We start from the raw sequence: 20,737 nt of genomic DNA on the forward strand, positions 1-20,737 counted from the left end.
AAGGAGCATCCTGATTCACCCGTACATCCAAGTGTATGGATCTATGCTCCATTGAGGCATTGCACCTTCTTTAAATTATTGTGCCATCATACTTGGTTTAATTCACAGGTGCATTCTTTGCGGTAATGTCTCAACCAAACAATCAGCACCCTTTTTCACTAATTTCAATTTCAGCTAAATTGTTGTTCCCTAAATAATTTGGCATTCTTGTATCTGTGGTGATCAATACAATATCAAGACTGGAATACTGGTAGTGTAAGAGGCAGCTAGGGGTACATTTTCCTAGGTTGTGTTCAGGAGAGTTTCCCATAGCAGCGTGTGTCTCGTCCTACAAGAAAGTATACATTAATTAAAATAGATCCCCTACAGTGTGGAAACAGGCCCTTCGGCCCAACAAGTCCACACCCAACCTCCGAAGAGCAACCCACCCAGACTCATTCCCCTACATTCACCCCTGACTAATGCACCTAACAATACAGGCAATTTAGCATGGCCAATTCACCTAACCTGCACACCTTTGGACTGGGGGAGGAAACCGGAGCACCCGAAGGAAATCCATGCAGACACTGGGAGAATGTGCAAACTCCACACAGACAGTTGCCCGAGGAGGGAATTGAACCCAGGTCCCTGGCGCTATGAGGCAGCAGTGCTAACTCACTGAGCCACCGTGCTGCCCTCTACCTCAACTTGGGAATGTGGTGGCCAAGTGAGTTGTCTGTAGGGTTTCAATTAGATGATTGTATAATAAGGTTCAGGATAGTGGTGGTGAATGACAACATAAAATCCAGAGTAAGAAAAATCACTTGATGGAAAGCTGACTTAAATGGGGCAAGAAGAGAGATGAGGAGAAAGTGAGGTCTGCAGATGCTGGAGATCAGAGCTGGAAATGTGTTGCTGGAAAAGCGCAGCAGGTCAGACAGCATCCAGGCAACAGGAGAATCGACGTTTCGGGCATAAGCCCTTCAGGAATGGGGAAAGTTTGTCCAGCAGGCTAAGATAAAAGGTAGGGAGGAGGGACTTGGGGGAGGGGCGTCAGAAATGTGATAGGTGGAAAGAGGTCAAGGTGAGGGTGATATGTCAGACTGGGGTGGGGGCGGAGAGGTCGGGAAGAAGATCTCAGGTTAGGAAGGCGGTGCTGAATTTGATGGATTTGACTGAGACAGGGTGGGGGGAGGGGAAATGAGGAAACTGGTGAAATCCGAGTTCATCCCTTGTGGTTGGAGGGTTCCTAGCCGGAAGATGAGGCGTTCTTCCTCCAACCGTCGTTTTGTTGTGGTCTGACGATGGAGGAGTCCAAAGACCTGCATATCCTTGGTGGAGTAGGAGGGGGAATTGAAATGTTGAGCTACAGGGTGGTTGGGTTGGTTGGTCCGGGTGTCCCAGAGGTGTTCTCTGAAACGCTCCGCAAGTAGCCGGCCTGTCTCCCCAATATAGAGGAGGCCACATCGGGTGCAGAGGATGCAATAGATGATATGTGTGGAGGTGCAGGTGAATCTGTGGCGGATATGGAAGTTTCCTTTGGGGCCTTGGAGGGAGGTGAGGGGGGAGGTGTGGGCGCAAGTCTTGCACCTCCTGCGGTTGCAGGGGAAGGTGCCGGGAGTGGAGGTTGGGTTGGTGGGGGGTGTGGATCTGACGAGGGAGTCACGGAGGGAGTGGTCTTTACGGAATACTGATAGGGGAGGGGAGGGAAATATATCCTTGGTGGTGGGGTCTGTTTGGAGGTAGCGGAAATGACGGCGGATGATGCGCTGTACATGGAGATTGGTGGGGTGGTAGGTGAGGACCAGTGGGGTTCTGTCCTGGTGGCGGTTGGAGTTCAAGGGCGGAGGAGCGGGAAGTGGAAGAGATGCGGTGGAGGGCATCGTCGACCGCGTCGGGGGGGAAATTGCGGTCCTTGAAGAAGGAGGCCATCTGGGTTGTGCGTTTTTGGAACTGGTCCTCCTGGGAGCAGATGCGGCGGAGTCGAAGGAATTGGGAGAATGGGATGGCGTTTTTACAGGGGGCAGGATGGGAGGAGGTGTAGTCCAGGTAGCTGTGGGAGTCGGTCGGTTTGTAGTAGATGTCCGTGTTGATTCGGTCGCCTGAGATAGAAATAGAAAGGTCGAGGAAGGGGAGGGAGGAATCTGAGACTGTCCAGGTGAATTTGAGGTCGGGGTGGAAGGTGTTGGTGAAGTGGATGAACTGTTCAACCTCCTCGTGGGAGCACGAGGCGGTGCCGATACAGTCATCGATGTAGCGGAGGAAAAGGTGGGGGGTGGGGCCAGTGTAGTTGCGGAAGATGGATTGTTCCACATATCCTACGAAGAGGCAGGCATAGCTGGGGCCCATGCGGGAGAGAGATGGTCAGGATTTACTGGTTGTTGGGAAATTCAGTAAGTGAACAATGGGCTGCCTTAAATGAGCAGATGATGTGGGTCCAATTGAGGTATATTCCCTCATTTGGGAAAGATAGGACCGACAAATCCAGAAATCCCTGGATGACAAAGGAGGTAGAATTAACATCAGAAAGAAAATTTGTGATAATGGCAAGTTGAAAATACAATTGAGAACGAAGTAGAACACTGAAAGTTTAGAGAGATAATTATTAAGCAAATAAGAGAAGCAAAGAGTAATCCCAGTATCTTTTATAGGCATATAAGTATTAAAAGTAGCTCTGAACCAGGAGACCTGGGTCCAAGTACCACGTGCTTTAGAGGTATGTAATATCTCTGATCAGGCCACATTTTAGAGTATTGTGTGTAGTTTTGGGCCCCATATCTCAGGAAGGATGTAATGGTCCTGGAGCGTGTTCATTCATTGTGGTAGAGTCTGCATGGTCTCACCAATATGTCATGCCTCAGGGCATCCTTGTCTGCAGCATATAACGTAGACCACATTGGCCGAGTCATGAGTGTCTGCTGTGTATGTGATGGCTGTTGTTCCCATGTGTGATGGTCGTATCCATGCAGATGCTACACCAACAGATGATTGGATTCCATGCAGCAATTGCCAGACAGGAATGTTTTCTCCCATTCGGGGAACATTCCAGCTGTTTAGGACATTCAGCCTCCGATCCTTGGGTAAGTGTCCTCCAAGTTGGACTTTGGGATACATAACAACGCAGAAGTGCAGAATAGAAACTGATAGTCAAGTTTCATATCGATAAAGACTGCCTCAATTGTGACCTTGTGTTCATGCTGTGCTACATGTGAGCCCACCACACTATTCTATCCCAGTAAAATCTTGCTTACTGTCCTGTTTTGACACCATGACCTTGATAAATTGTTATGATCTCTTTACCTTTAGTTAGTTTGTACAATTTTGGATTACTTGTTTGGTTAGATCCTTGACATGCGACTGTTATACCTGTTATGTTTTTCCAGAGTGTTTCCAACACCACCTTATTTTTTAAGATTTTGTAATTATCTCTCTGCCTTATTTAATTGGATGATAGCTCATCGCTTTGCTTGTTATTCAGTTGTTGACTAGGAGAAAGTGGACTGCAGATGCTGGACAATCAGATGAAAGGTGTGGTGCTGGAAAAGCACAGCAGGCCCGCCAGCATCCGAGGGGCAGGAGAGTCAACGTTTTGGGCATAAGCCCTTCATCAGGAGGGCTCATGCCCTAAATGTCAACTATCCTGCTCCTCGGATGCTGCCTGACCTGTGCTTTTCCAGCACCATGCTGTTTGCTTCAGCTGTTGACCCTTTACTCACACCATCTGACACTCTTGGTCACCTGCAGAGACTTATTGTTCGACACTTCACTCACACCAGTTGTATAATCTTTTGATCTCTCTGCCTATAAATTCTGTGTCTGTGTGCTCTACTCTCTCACTTCACCTGACAAAGGGGGCTGTGCTCCAAAAGCTTGTGATTTCACATAAACCTGTTGGACTATAACCTGATGCTGTGTGACTTCTGACTTTGTCCACCTCAGTCCAACACCGGCATCTCCACATCTATATAAAGAAGGTTTTGAAAGGTTAGCTAGACATCGTCAGATACAATTCAATTCTGATACATGACATGCAGTGAAATTCTTACAGAAATCTTATTTCTTTGCTAGACAACCTCTTGTTCTGCTTATGTTAGATATTTTATCATGTGATGTGTTATTTCACTATCAAAATTGAGTTATGGTTATCTGACTGTTCCTTTGTGAATTGCCATAAATGGATGCATTTAGAGAGTAATTGTTCTGATGTAGAATATTAGGTATTTGCAAATCTTTGGGCACCCCACCCAAAAAAAGCTGCAATATGCATTTATTTTGGGGGGGGAACGAGGGGATTGTGGCATGAAATTGAGGTATAACTCAATTAGGATTGATTCTTGGCACAGCAATTTAACTGAGCTTAGTCACTTCAAGGAAAGGCTCTTGTGACCAAGTGTAGTGTTCCTGCTTCTGAGCCAGTAGTCATAGATCGAAGTCCCATTTTCTTCACAGACATGTAATAACCTCTCTGAATTGTTGATTAGGTAAATATCTAGCCTATCCAAGTGTAATATAAAGAATTGCACGTCTTAAAGTAAGATACATTTTAAATTCACGTAACACCTGCCCTAATAATGTGCCTGAGACAGGCATTTTGCAGTTATTACTTTTTATTGTTGGTGTGTAGTGAATGAAAACTGCCTCAGATCTATTTATTCAATCACTAATGTGAATCAAAGTGAAAGCTTTCATCCATTCATTTGGAAGGATTCAAACTTAAAACATAGAGGGATATAACAACAACCAATTGTTTCGAAATTGAACAAGACAAAAATCCGTTTCATAAATAGTTGGATGCGTAGCTATTTCAAGGATTCCCTCTGGCTACCTCATCGTGCTCTAGGGATGTGATGATTCCAAGTGTGTTTCCAAACATCATGGGTTATGTTTCCAGTTATTTCAGCAAGTCACAAGGAATTGACAAAACAATGCTTTGTATTTATTTCTGCATGGTTTATCTGAACATAACTTCAGGGCCTTGACGTATTCTTAAAACAAAAGTAACATTTTGTTTCATTTTTTTTAAAAATGAAGCTTGTCCTTCAAATTTCCTTATTTTCAATGTGAGGTTCAAAAACTAAATTTAGAAAGTGATAGAAAAATATTTAGAATCCTTTCTGTTATGTGATACAGCCTGAATATGTTTAAAAGGGCTATCTGATCAGATATCTGTAAAAGTAATTTTGTCTTTGAATGAAAATAAAAGTGCGTTGAAGACTATATATTGATAAACCTGGCAGTTAAATGTGGCAGGTGTTTGGGCGCTTTATCCACATAGGTACTTATCTACTTTCTCTACATATAATTTAGCCCAGACGTTCTGCCATAATTTATAGAATTGCTTTCTTTTTGAACTTTCAAAGTAATTAAAAACGCAGTGTTAAAATAGCTCAGTCATCCATCTAAGTTCATCTGTACAGAAATATCCAATGGTTGACTGCTGCAATATCCAGTAACTCATGAGCCCCACTGACTATCCACAAGTATCTTTTTATGTCTGAAGAAGAACTTGCTGATATCTGATCTAAATTTGCCTTTCATTGTTATGAGTCTATATACTTTTCTCCTATTTTCACTTTAGTTTGAAGTAATGATCTGGATCCAGCTATTCATAATGTTATTCATACAATCTCCTTTGAATCATCTGAAATTTATGTGTTCTTCATTCTTCAAACTTCTGTTATGGCTGTTGTCTGAATAAGCTCACCCTGGATCAAAAGTACCTCCCCACGTATTAAAAGCTAGAAATAGACGTAGTTCTTATCAATTGTAGTCTAACTAGAATATTTTACAATTTAAACATGGTTTCCTCTGACCTTGAGAGTTTTGTTTTTATAGTTCAGCATTTTCTTTGATGAGATGACAACTTGGATGAACAGAAAGACATAGAAAGGGATAGAACATTCAGCCTGTTTAGCTTGCTTTGCTGTTCAGTTTGACCATGACACTGTTATCCTTTACTGTGAAAGGAATTGAATTTAAAAATAAAGGATTTCTGCTTCAGTTAGATGACTGTGGTGAGATCACAATTTGAATACGGTGTGCAGTTTCAGTCTCTTTATTTAAGAAATTGTATAAATATGTTGGAGGCAGTTCAGGGGAGGTTTATGAGATTAGAATAAGCGTGTTGTCATATGAGGAGTGGTTGGATAGGATGGGCTCCAAACTAGAGTTTAGAAGTGAAATAATTGCACAGAAGTCACTATCCCATCACCCAGTCACCCTTTATTTACTTGTTCATAGTACACTGGCTGCGGCCAGCCAGCTCAGAATCAGTCACCTGAACCGAGGAGATTCTCATCCCCTGGTTATTTTTTTAATATCCCCTGGTTATATTAATCAGGCATGGCTGATTTGCCCAGGTTAACAAGCCCAATCAATGACCTTCTCAACAAGGTCAACCTGATTCCAATCATACAAGAAGCTATAGGGGTGACTTGATTGAAGTATTTAGGATCCTGAACGGTCTTGGACAAGATGAATGTGGAAAGGATATTACCTTTTGCAGCTAAGCCCAGAACTAGGGAACTTCAGGGTACAGGTTAGTCTGTTAGACGATTATATAAGTTTGCAACTCTCTGCGACAGAAGGTGGAGGTGGTAGAGCCTCTGAATATTTTGAAGACAAACTTATATAGATTCTTGTTAGACAAGGTTTTCAGAGGTAGCTGAAAATATAGAATTTAAAACAACCATGACTTTATTGAATGGCAGAGCAGGATCAAGAAGCCAGTTGACTTAAAGTTCACATGTTCAATATATTGTTGATCTGATTGTAGCCTCAAATTCACATTTCTGCCTACCTGCCATAACACTCAATTCTCTTGATCAAACATTTGCCTAACTCAGACTTGAGTATATTCAATGATCTATCCTGCACTGCTATCTGGTGAAGAGTATTTGAAAGATTAATAATCCTCTAAGAAAATAAGTTATTTTTCATTTCTGTCTTAAAAATGAGACTCCTTATTTTGAAACTATTGTTCTGGATTCACCTGCGAGAGGAGCAACCCTTGCAAGCCCCTCAGAATCATATGTGTTGAGTAAGATCACTTCCGTTTATTCTGAATTCCAGTGAGTACACCTCAACCAGCTTAACTCTTTCACATAAGAATTTGAAGAAACAACCCAATGAACCTTTTCTGAACTGTTTCAAATGCTAGTGTGTCCCTCCATGCATAAGGTGACCAAAGATATATTCACTATTCTCGTTTAAGTACAGTCTCATCAATGCCATCTGCTGTTTCAGCAAAACTTCCCTGCTTTGTACTTCATTTCCCCTTAAAATAAAGACCAACAATCCCATCTGTTAGTAATTATTGCTCACACTGAAGCTTCACAAGTTCTGAATCTGCCTTAACATAGAATTTTCCAGCGCAGTACGTGCCCCTCGGTCTTTGATGTTACGTCGACCTGTGGAACCAATCTGAAGCCTATCTATCTTTTATTCCATTTTCATCCATTAGTTTATTCAATGACCATTTAAATGCCCTTAAAGTTGGCGAGTCAACTTCTGTTGCAAGCAGTGTATTCCATGCCCCTACTACACTGAGTAAAGAAACTACCTCTGACATTTGTCCTATATCTATCACACCTCAATTAAAGCTATGTCCTCTCGTGCTAGCTATCACTGCCTGAGGAAAAAGGCTCTCACTGTCCACCCTATCTAACCCTCTGATTATTTTCTATGTCTCAATTAAGCCACCTCTCGACCACCTTCTCTCTAATGAAAAAAGCCTCGTCCCTCAGCCTTTCTTCGTAAGACCTTCCCTTCATACCAGGCAACACCTCAGTAAATCTCCTCTGAAACCTTTCCAAAGCTTCCATATTCTTTCTATAATGTGGTGACCAGAACTGTACACAATATTCCAAGTGTGGCTGCAGCAGAGTTTTGTACAGCTGCAAGATTGACCTCTTGGTTCCAAAACTCAATCCTTCTACCGATAAAAGCTAACACACAGGTTTGTTAAGAAGCCATACGTTATCAACCTTGGTGGCAACTTTCAGGAATCTGTGTACCTGGACACGAGATCTCTCTGTTCATCTACATTACCAAGAATCTTACCATTAGCACAGTACTCTGTATTCCTGTTGCTCCTTCCAAAATGAATAACCTCACACTTTTCCACATTAAACTCCATTTGCCACCTCTCAGCTCAGCTCTGCAGCTTATCTATGTCCCTCTGTAACCTGTAACATTCTTCGACAATATCCACAACTCTACCAACCTTAGTGTCTTCCGCAAATTTTACTAACCCATCCTTCTAAACCCTCATCTAGGTCATTTATAAAAATGACAAGCAATAGTCCCAAAACAAATCCTTGCGGTACACTACTAGTAACTGAACTCCAGGGTGAGCGTTTCCCATCAAACACTACCCTCTGTCTTCTTTCAGCTAGCTAATTTCTGGTCCAAACCGCTAAATCACTCTTAATCCCACCCCTCTTTATTTTGTGCAATAGCCTACCTGGTGGAGCCTTATCAAACACGTTACTGAGATCTACAATTACCACAGCAACTGCTTTACCCTCATCCACCTGTTTGGTCACCATCTCAAAGAACTCAATAAGTTTGTGAGACACAATCTATCTTTCACAAAACTGTGTTGACTATCCCTTTAACATATTCCTTTCTAAATGATTATAAATCCTATCTCTTATAACCTTTTCCAACATTTTACCCACAACCGAAGTAAGGCTCACTGGTCTATAATTACCAGGGTTGTCTCTACTCACCTTCTTGAACAAGGGGACAACATTTGCTATGCTCCTGTCTTCTCGCACTATTCCTGTAGGCAATGACGACATAAAGGATCAAAGCGAAAGGCTCTGCCGTCTCCTCCCTGGCTTCCTAGAAAATCCTAGGATAAATCCCGTCCGGCCCAGGGATCTTATCTACTTTCTCACTTCCCAGAATTGCTAACACCTCCTCCTTGTAAACCTCAATCCTGTCTGGTCTAGTAGCCTGTATCTCCATATTCTCCTCAACAACATTGTCTTTTTACAGTATGAATATTGATGAAAAATGTTCATTTAGCACTTCCCTTAGCTTTTCAGACTCCATGCACAACTTTCCACTACTATCCTTGATTGGTCCTAATTTTTCTCTAGTCATTCTTTTATTCCTGATATACCTATAGAAAGCTTTCGGGTTTGACTTGATCATATCTGCCAACGACTTCTCATGTCCCCACCTGGCTTTTCTTAGCTCTCTCTCTTTAGGACTTTCCTGGCTAACTTGTAACTTTCAAGCACCTAACTGAGCCTGCATGTGTCATCCTAACGTCTTCCTCCTTACTCTTGACAAGAGATTCAGCTTCTGTAGTAAACTATTGCATCTTCGCTTGACCATTTTCCCCCCCTGCCTGACAGGTACATACTTATCAAGGACACGCAGTAACTGTTCCTTGAATAAGCTGCACATTTCAACTGTGCCCATCCCTTGTAGTTTCCTTTGCCATTTGATGCATACTATATCTTGTGTAATCGCATCATAATTCTTTCCCCCAGCTATAACTCTTGCTCTATGGTATATACCTATCCCTTTCCAAAACTAAAGTAAACATAACCAAATTGTGCTCACTGTCACAAAGTGCTCACCTACCTCCAAATCTAACATCTGACCAGGTTCATTACCCAGTACCAAAACCAATGTACCTCGCCTCTTGTTGGTTTGCCTACATGCTGTGTCAGGAAACTATCCTGCACACATTACAAAAACTGACCCATCTAAAGTACTCAAACTATAGTATTTCCAGTCAATATTTAGTCCCCCATAACAATTACCCTGCTACTCTCGCTCCTATCCAGAATCACCTTTGCTATCCTTTTTCTCTAGATCAATTTCCTCTGGAACTATTCGGAGGCCTATAGAAAACTCCCAAAACTGTAACCACCTTTCCTGTGTCTAACCTCGGTCAATACTCCCTCAGTAGACGAGTCCTCAAACATCCTTTCTGCCACCCTAATACTGTCCTTGACTAACAATGCCACACATCCCTCTCTTTTACCATCTTCTGTGTTCTTACTGAAACATCTAAATCCTGGAACCTGCAACAACCATTCCTGACCCTGCTCTATCCATGTTTCCGAAATGGCCACAACATCCAAGACCCAGGTACCAACCCATGCTGCAAGTTCACTTTAGCTTCATTCTTAACTTTCAAGAACATTTTCTAAATGATGGTTTGTATCCTAACCATTGAAGAGACAATAGTATTAAATTAAATGCCCTATGGGTTTGGATGCAAGATGTAGAAAATTGATTAAATATGACAATTCTAGTATCGTTGAGCAGAGATCAGATTACAGATACTATGCTCTAAACCTGGATGTCGGAAACCCATTTTCCATTTTGGCATTAGTGTTAGAGAAGGCAGCCAAGATTGCTCTCCACAGGGTAAAGTGATCAATATTGTGATTATCAACCACCAGCATCATAGATTTGAATCATTTTGTTTGTAAAAGTTTCATTCTTGTGAAATTTGTACCAGACTAAGATGTTGGGAATACTTCCTTATAGCTTAAAAATGTGTTGCTGGAAAAGTGCAGCAGGCCAGGCAGCATCAAAGGAACAGGAGAATCGACGTTTCTGGCATCAGGGCGTCTTCCTTATAGTTGGGCGAAGGAGCAAGTGTTTAGAGTTTGAAGAGATACTGATCAAAATGATTGTTATCTTGGACATGTTTGTTTCTTGTTGAAGCTTTGTCATAATAGTAATGCTTGATTTCAACATGCAATCCAAGAACCAGCAACATCTGAAATCTGCTATGGCCCTGGTCCTTAGGCTGCCAGATTTTAGAGAAAGTACCTTCATTATAATGTAATTTTTTTTCCCCAGAGTATCTAATCAGTTTCTTCCAGTGCTCACTTTTTGTAATTATTTTGACATTAGTAAGATCTAGTTGGCTAGTTCAATGCATTTCCTAAGAGCCCAAGATATTCATATGCTGCAAGTGGACACTCAGTCTCTCTCGGTTGAGGCCAGAAAATACTTGTTTGTTTTAATGGTTTCTCATAGTCAGCTCTTGTAACTCTTCCTCTCTACTCCTCTCCCTCTTCCCTCTCTGCCTCCCCTCACTCTCCCCTGGCCTTTCTCCCCCTCACCCCTTTCAGATCCCCTCACCCTCTCCCACCCACCCCTCAGCCCCTCCTCTTTACCCTGCCTCTCCTCACACCTCCCTTGTTCGCTTCTCCTCCACCTTTGCTTTCTCTGCCCCACCTCTCCTCTGCCCACCTCGCCCCCCGCAACAGACCATAGTATCCTCCAAATAAACAAAGCTGATTTTAAGAGTTGTAAACAAAGTCAGACACAAGCAATTGGATTGCAGCCAAAATCCCATGAAAAACCCTAAGCAAGCCAGCAAACTTCACAATCCATTAAAGCAATAGAAAATAATTAAATATTCACACATTGTTCTCATCCTGGGCTACCATTTCAATATTATGAATTGTACTTTAGTGGCTTATGTATTAGATAAACATTTTTAACTTGCCAGAAAGCTTTTCCAAATTCATAATTTTGACTTTTTTGACATCACCAGTTGGGATACGTAACTATTTGGGGAACACATTGGACATTGGTTAAGGACATTCTTGCCTTAAAGAATGTGATCCCCTTTTAACACAAAAACCAACATTTAGTATACAATTATTGAAGTTTGTATTATAGGTCAAGGTACATCATATAAATGCAAAAAAAAAGTATTTTTGAAGCTCTTCTTCCCAAACCTGCGGTCTACTGACAATCCCTTATTAAATCCACCTTCCTCTCAATGTCTCTTATCATGTTGTGTTCAAACATTTGTAATGCAACTATTCACACCTCACATGGACACATCTATTTCTTTATTATACTAACTACCAATCCTTTTGTTTTTTTCAAATTATATTAATCTCTCCTGCCCTGCATCTGACCACAGACCTTCACTGACCTACTGAGTATTTCTAGCATTTTCTGTATAAATGTGTCATTGCATGGTACTATGGATGAATTTCCTCATTCCTGAAGAAGGGCTCATGCCCGAAACGTCGATTCTCCTGCTCCTTGGATGCTGCTTGACCTGCTGCACTTTTCCAGCAACACATTTTCAACTATGGATGAATTCCCAATTTCCTCATTTACCCAGATACGTCAATGAATATGAGTGGGAGGAGCCTCAAGTGCAGCAAAAAATGCTGGCATAGAACTGAGTGGCCTGTTTCTGTATTATACCTTCTATGTCCAGTAGTTGTATGCCACTTTCTGATGTGAATGTGGTCTATAAACTTTATTGCTTTCATTAATTGCAATTCAGGTGCCATTTGCCAACTATGTCATGGTTCACTGCTTCTTATCTTTGCCTTGTTCTAAACCCTCCTGCCCTGAATTACATCTTTCCTATTTTTGCTCCTTTTACTCTCCATCCTAGGTCTTACTGGGCGTCCAGCATCTTTCAGTTTATACCAGGATTTTCTTTGCAAAATTTAAGTTTAATTTGACTGCTTTAAAATAACTCGTGAGATTTGATCAGTATACAGGATTACTTGGAAGTGGAGAAAACAAATCTAAGAAATAAAGCAGATACTTAATAGTGAAAGAAATTTTAGACAAAGAAGTAAATTGATATCTTAGTTACTTTTTTCTCTCTCTGAACGTCACTGTCCAGATGCCAAGTCTGTTGCAGATACAAAACATTTTAAACTTTCTGAATGCTTTTCAACTGCCATTGCTTTCTCTTGCACATTCTCCTCAATTTTCTTTCTTCCTCCTTCACCTTTTTGTGTTCCTCCCCAGGTTTTTACTTCATAGATTGTTGCAAGACTCCCCTCATAATGGCTATGTTGTGCAGCATATTGATACAGATATCAGTATTTATTGAGCTGAATACTGCAGCGCTCCTCTAGTGTGGTACAGGTAGTGGAAGCATTGTTTGTCTGTTCTCCTTGTATTCCATATTGGAGCCCTGAACCATGGTGTTAACATTGGTTGGTAGCCAACCTTCGATCTGCAGTGCTAGGTTAAATCAGATGGAACAGCGCCCAGAGCAATGCATGGGCTGCGAGTCTTGGAGTAGCCCGAGGGCAGCGAGAACTGGCTGGAGACCGGTGCGGGGAGGCAGTCATGGAATTTACCTTGGAGCAGCTGAATGCTCTTACAGAGCAAACTGGAGGCTTGAAGCGAATGGGGATGGCTGTTGGACAATTGCTATCAGAAGCCAGAAGAAATAATCCAGGACCTAATGGAGTCATGGAGACCTACAGCACAGGAAAAGGCCCTTCATGTCTACACCAGTCAAAAACAACCGCCTAACTATTCCACTTGGCCCATAGCATTGTATGCCTTGGCATTACAAGTGTGCATCTCAATACATCTTTAATGTAGGTTTCTTCCACTACCCCCCTTACAGTGAGTTTCAGATTTCCACCACCCTCTGGGTGAAAACACTTTTTCTCACATCTCCTCTAAACCTTCTGCCCCTTATCTATGTCCCTTAGTTATTAATCCTTCCATCAAGGGGATAAATGTCTTCCTGCCTACCCTCGACATGCCCCTCATAATTTTCTAAATCTCAATTGTGTCCTCCTTCAATCTCCTTTGCTTGAAGAAAAACTACCTCAGACTGCCCAATATCTCTTAATAACTGAAGCTCTCCAGCCCAGTTAACATCCAGGAAAATCTCCCTTGCACTTTCTACAGTACTATCACATCCTTCATATAAGTGGATTCCAGAGCTGCACGCAGTATTCTAACTGTAGCCAACTAATGTTTCATACAGTTCGAGCATAACCATCCTGCCCCTAAACTCTGTGCTTCAGCAAGGCAGCTATCTCATATGCCTTCCTACCCACTTCATCCATTGTGCTGATACCTTAAGGGATCAGTGTATATCATGCCTTGGTCTCACGGAGCCTTTGTGCTTCCCAGGCTCCTACCAGTCATCATGTATTCCCTTGCCTTGATTGTCTTGCTCGAGTACATCACCTTACATTTATGTGGGTTGTATTCCATTGCTGCTGATCAGCCTGTCTGTATCATTCTGTAATCCAAGGTTATTCTCCTCTCCCTTTATCACTCTGCCAATTTTTGTAGTATACCCAAACTCAGCAATTGTGGATCCAATTCACCAAATTTCCTTGGATTCCATGGGCCCTTTTTGCTATCAGTCTCTCTTATGGGACCTTGTTAAAAGTCTTGCTGAAGTCCAAGTAGATGACCTCAAAAGCATTGCCCTCATCTACACACCTCATCACCTCTGAAAAATTCAATCAAGTTGGTTAGACATCACCTCCCCTTAACAAAACTGTGCTGACTATTCTTAATTAATGCTTGTCTCTCCAAATGTAGATTAATCCTACCTCTCAGAATTGCTTCCAATCGTTTCCGCACCACAGAGGTTATGTTGACTGGCCTGTAGTTTCCTGGTTTATCCCTGCTCTATTCACGAAATGGAACTACGTCGGCTGTCCTCCAATTCTCTGGCACCTCTCCTGCAATCCAAGAGGAATTGAAAATTTTTCCAAGCACCCTTTTTCTTTCCTCCCTCAACAATTTGGGATATGCTTAATTTGGCCCTGGAAGTTGTATCTACTTTTATGCCTGCCAGATAACTCAGAACCTTCCTTCTATCTATGCTAATTTATTTAATGGTATCACAGACCTTCACCCCCTCACTAATGAACTCCAACACAGTATTAACATAGAACCCTACTTACATCCTCTGGCTCAGCATAGAAATTATTGCTGTGGTCCTTAATGGGCCCTGCTTATTCCCTCGTTATCCTTTTGTCTGTAATGAAAAAAAACTTAATTTTCCTTTATTTCACTTGCCAGTATATCCCCAATTAGTTCTCCTAACTTCATTAAGTTCCCTCTTGCACATTCTGTACTCCTGTTGGGCTTCTCTTGTCCTGAGGCCTTGTTATCTGCCATAAGTCTCCCTTTTTCTTTTAATCCCTGTAGATCCTATGAAATCCAGCATTCACAAGATTTGATTCTCCCACCTTTTCTCTTTATTGGAACAAGTTGACCCTGTACTCTCCATATTTCCTTCTTGATTTCATCCCACTGTTCTGAGACAAATTTACCTGAAAGAAGGTGCTTCTGTTCCTCTCTTGTCAAATCATATCAGATCTCCTTTAGATTAGCCTTCATCCAGTTTAGAATTGATTTCAGGCTCATTCTTGTCCTTTTCCATAACAATCTTGAGTCTAATGGAGATACAATTGCTGTTTGCAAAATATATTGACCACTTACCCAGCTTCGTAAACTAAGATTAAATCCAGGACTATGCCTCCGCCTTTTATGTATTGGCTTAAAAAAAACTGCCCTCGATGCATTTTAAGAATTCTGCTCACTCTAAATCTTTCATACAAAGACCACCTCAGTTAACATTGGGAAGTTGAAATCTGCTAGTATCACTACCCTATTACCTTTACACTTTTCTGAATCTATATATTCTTCATGATCACTGAAGAACCTTCCACAGGATTATTTAAAAACTATTTAATGTGTCTAGCTGTTTGAGATTATGTTCTTACCTGTGCATTTACTTATGGTATCCCGCAAGACTCCATCCTCAGGCCATTTCTGTTCTGCATTTTCAGCCTAATCCTTAGCAGCATCAACAGTTTCCAGGTGCATACTGCCAACATCCAGCTTCATTGTTGTTTTCTTGACTCCTCCACAGTGTCTACGTTATCAGGTTGCTAGTCTCAGTCTCAGAACTAGGTGCGCAGAAATTCCTTGTAATTACACTGTAATGTAATCTAATCTAACCTAATCTAAATGTTACAAACTGCAAGTGTATTTTCTGGGTCTTTTGAGACCGATCCCATTCCGTGGCCATTGTTGAATAATGGAAAATTTACAGCACAGGTAGAGGTCAATTGCCAGTCATGTCTCTGCAAGTCAGGAAATAATCAACTTTCTTTCTTTCCGGCATTTGGACCACATCCTTGACAGTTACAGCATTTGAGATGCATATCCAACACTTTTTAAATGATTTGAAACTTCCCATCTCTGCTCCTATTTCAGACAGTTCTAGATCACTAACACCCTCTGGGTGAAAATAATCTTCATAGAGTCATAGAGATGTACAACACAGAAACAGATCCTTCGGTTCAACTTGTCCATGCTGGCCAGATATCCTAAATTAATCTATTCCCATTTGCCACCACTTGGCCCATTTCCCTCTAAACTCTTTCTATTCATATATCCATCTAGATACCTTTTAAATATTGTAATTGTACCAGCCTCCATCACTTCCCCTGGCAACTCATTCCACACGTGCACCACCCTCTGCCTGAAAAGGTTGCCCCTTTGGTCTCTCTTAAATCTTTCCCCTCTCGCTGTAAACCTATGCCCTCGAATTCTGGACTCCACCACCGCTCTAATCTTTTACCAATCACTTCAAATCTAATCACTAGACTAGAGTGCAGATGAACATGTAGCTGCAGGGCTGCTGCAGGAGGGAAGGCTTCAGATATGTGGATCATTGGGATACCTTCTTGGGAAGGTGGGACCTGTGCAAGAAGGATGGGTTGCACCTGAACTGAAGGAGCACCAATATCCTGGGCAGGAGGTTGCTGGAGCTCTTTGGGAGGGTTGAAACTAGATTGGCAGGGGGGGGTGGGAACTTGAGCTAAGGATCAGGTGACGGCATAAGTAGTGAATAGCCAGATAGTGTGCAGAGACTTTACAAGGAGGGATTGGGACTTGATAGGGCAAAGATACAGTCAGTGTGATGGATTGAAGTGTGTCTCTTTTAATGCAAGAAGCATCAGGAAAAAGGGTAACAAACTCAGCATGGATCAGTACCTTGAATTATTATGTTGTGTGGCCATTACAGAGCCTTGGATATGATAGGGGTAGGAATGGTTGTTGGGTGTTCCAGGTTTTAGATGTTTCAAAACGAATGGTGGGTTGGTAGTGGATGGAAAGCATTCAGCCTGGAGCTTGGTAGTCAATGATGTTGCGTAGGGATTGGTTCTGGGACCTCTGATCTTTGTGATTTTTATAAATGACTTTGATGAGGAAGTGAAAGGGCAGGTTAGTAAGTTTGCTGATGACATGAAGGTTGGAGGGGTTGCGAATAGTGTTGAGGGCTGTTATAGGTTAAAATGGGACATTGACAGGATGCAGAACCGGGCTGATAAGTGGCAGATGGAGTTCAACCTGGAAAAGTAGAATTTGAATGCAGAATATAAGTTTAAAGGCAGAAATCTTGGCAGTGTAAGTAACAGAGGGATCTTGGGATACATGTCCATAGATCCAGCGAAGTTGCCACACAGGTTGATAGGGTTGTTAAGGAGGTGTATGGCGTGTTGGTTTTCATTAGCAGGGTATTGAGTTTAAGAGCCGTGAAGTTATGCCACAGCTCTATAAAGTCCTGGTTAGAGCACACTTGGAATATGATGTTCAGTTCTGGTCGCCTCATTCGAGGAAAGATGTGGAAGCTTTAGAGAGGGTGCACAGGAGATTTACCAGGATGCCGCCTCGACTGGAGAGCATGTCTTATGAAGAAAGGTTGAGCGAGATAGGGCTTTTCTCATTGGAGCAAAGAAGGATGAGAGGTGACTTGATGGAGATGTTCAAGATGTTGAGAGGCATAGATAGAGTGGATAACCAGAAACATTTTCCAATAGCGGAAATGTCTATCACGTGGGGGCATAATTTTAAGGTAATTGGGGAAAGATTTAGGAGAGATGTCAGAGGTAGATTCTTTACTCAGAAAGTGGTTGGTGTTTGGAATGCATTGCCAGCAGTGACAGTAGAGTCCGATATGAGGGACATTTATGCGACTCTTGGATAGGCACATGGAAGATAGTACAATGAGGGGATGTAGATTAGTCTGATCTTAGAGTATGATAAAAGACTGGCACAACATCGAGGACCGAAGGTCCCTGTACTGTGCTGTACTGTTCTATGTTCACTGATTTTTCTGCAAAGGTAAATAATAGGACCTTCCCATCGACTCTATCCAGGCTCCTCACAATTTATACAGCTCAATAAAATCCGCTGTTCAAGGAAAATAACATTGCTTATCCAATGTTTCCTCATTGCTGAATTATAATACCTCCTCCCTGGCAATGATCAAAGGTAGTTCCCTCCTTTGAGGAGAAAGTGAGGACTGCAGATGCTGGAGATCAGAGCTGAAAATGTGTTGCTGGAACAGCGCAGCAGGTCAGGCAGCATCCAAGGATCAGGAGAATCAACGTTTCGGGCATAAGCCCTTCTTTAGGAGGTCTAGGTTCAGATGCAAGTGGAGAGGGTTGTGGCAATTTTGGGCTCTGGGATTTTGCTAAGTGTTTGGAGTTGAAGGGGAACTTGCATGCTCCATGGGATTCATTATTGTTGAGACTACTGATGAATTCTTCTCACACTGCTGATATGAAAGTCCAAATGTCCCATATGTCTAATACAAATATAGAAGGTAATATTACTAAGTGACTGCATTAGGTAATAAATAAGTAATTTAGAATGAAAAGATAGCCCTCAACAGGACCTTCTTACAAAAAAACGTGCCCTGCTTTCAACCACACATGTATGCCAGACCATCTATTTCCACCTTTGTTACATAGCCTGATTCTGTCCAAACCTCATCCCAGTTGCCGCTGAAATCCTCATATATCTTTACTACTTGATTATTCACTCCACTCACACCCATGTTCCCATGATCTACCCTCTTGCATCCAAAATCTTGTTGTTCATGTTGTAACTCTAATTATATCACATTCGCCCATCATCAATTGTGGGTGGCACAGTGGCACAGTGGTTAGCACTGCTGCCTCACAGCACCAGAGACCCGGGTTCAATTCCCACCTCAGGTGACTGACTCTGTAGAGTTTGCATGTTCTCCCCGTATCTGCGTGGGTTTCCTCCGGGTGCTCCGGTTTCCTCCCACAGTCCAAAGATCTGCAGGTCAGGTGAATTGGCCATGCTAAATTGTCCGTAGTGTTAGGTAAGGGGTACATGTAGGGGTATGGGTGGGTTTCGCTTCGGCGGGTCGGTGTGGACTTGTTGGGCCGAAGGGCCTGTTTCCACACTGTGTAATCTAATCTAATCATCCCTGTGCTCAGTGATCTCCACTGGTTCTTGGTTAAGCAGTTTTGAGTTTAGAATTGTAATTCTCATTTTCAGATTCAGATTCCTTCATGGCTTCACCCCCCTCAATTCCTAATTTTAATTGCTGTACTTTTGGGGGTATCTTCTGGTTCCATCGAAAAGCTTTTGATTTGCTTCATTAAACCTCACTATATCTCAATATCACTGTCCTACTTTAAAGTACTCATCAAACTTGATCATCCACCAAATCTTTCAGTCACTATGTCCCTGTGGAAATACTTTAGGAGGTTTTAAAATACCCTTTCCCAAGTTGGAATCTTGCACCCTTCTCACCATCTTAAAGCTTAATTTAACCCATCTTGGTTCTGTTGCCTACCTGTTCTCAGTGAAAATAATTTACTTATGTTAATCTTCCTGCAAGTACTAAAATTACCTTTATCCTCCTTCCCCAACCGCACTCAGTCTGAAGTAAGCAATTTCAGAAATGTATATAGTAATTCAAATATGACCTTACCAAACAAGTTATAGAAGCTTAAAATGATCTTTTTATAGTTTCATACTTTGAAAGGTTAGGCTTGTATTGGAGCATAGAAATTAGGAGCAGAAGCAGGAGTAGGAGTAGGCAATTCAGCAAAGAGTTGTTGAGTCATAGAGCACGGAAACCCTTCAGTCCAACTCCGCCATGCTGACCAGACATCCCAATTTGACTTTGTCCCATTTACCAGCGTTTGGCCATAGCCCTCTAAACCCTCCCTATTCATATATCCATCTCGATGCCTTTTAAATGTCGTATTCATACCCATCTCCACCACTTCCTCTGGCAATTCATTCCATATATTACAACCCTCTGTGTGAAAACCTTCCCCCTCAATTCATTTTAAATCTTTCTCCTCTTATTTTAAACTAGTGCTCTCGTTTTGCACTCCCCCATCCTAAGAAAAAGACCTTGACTATTCAACCTATTCATGCCCCTCATGATTTTATAACCTCTATAAGATCACCATTCAGCCTCTGATGCTCCAGGGAATAAAGCCTCATTTGTCCCTATAGCTCAAGACCTCCAGTCCCAGCAACATCCTTGTAAATCTTTTTGCACCCTTTCAGGCTTAACAGCATCTTTTCTACAGAAGGGTGACCAGAATTGTATACAGTATTCTAGAAGTGGCCTCACCGATGTCTTGTGCAGCTATAACATGACATCCCAACTCCTATAATCGATGCACTGACCAATGAAGGCATGCTTACCTTCACCACCCTGTCTACATGCAATTCCACTTACAAGGGACAGTATCAAGTCCTTTGAGGCCACTTGCCATTTGACTAAATTATGGGTGATCTAATCCTGGTCTCAACTCCAGTTCCTGCCTTTTCTCCATAGCCCTTTATCCTGCTTTTCATCAGAAACATGTCTTTTTCTTTCTTGAATCAGTTGATTGATTCTGCCTCCACAGCACTCTGGGGCAGAGAGTTTCACAGATTTGGGTGGCACGGTGGCACAGTGGTTAGCACTGCTGCCTCACAGTGCCAGAGACCCGGGTTCAATTCCCGCCTCAGGCGACTGACTGTGTGGAGTTTGCACATTCTCCCCGTGTCTGCGTGGGTTTCCTCCGGGTGCTCCGGTTTCCTCCCTCAGTCCAAAGATGTGCAGGTCAGGTGAATTGGCCATGCTAAATTGCCCGTAGTGTTAGGTAAGGGGTAAATGTAGGGGTATGGGTAG

The 20,737-nt window shown here is 42.2% G+C and overlaps 1 protein-coding gene across 2 annotated transcripts in view; it reads left to right on the plus strand.

Moving 5' to 3' along the window:
* The window catches only part of zdhhc14 (zDHHC palmitoyltransferase 14), a 193,398-nt gene that overhangs the window by 80,387 nt on the left and 92,274 nt on the right, over positions 1-20,737 (plus strand). The gene's annotated exons all lie outside the window — the stretch shown is intronic.

Source organism: Chiloscyllium plagiosum, unplaced genomic scaffold, assembly GCF_037043375.1.
Source record: "Chiloscyllium plagiosum isolate Xiang-an unplaced genomic scaffold, Cpla_swu_hap1 HiC_scaffold_10, whole genome shotgun sequence".
NCBI lineage: Eukaryota > Metazoa > Chordata > Chondrichthyes > Orectolobiformes > Hemiscylliidae > Chiloscyllium > Chiloscyllium plagiosum.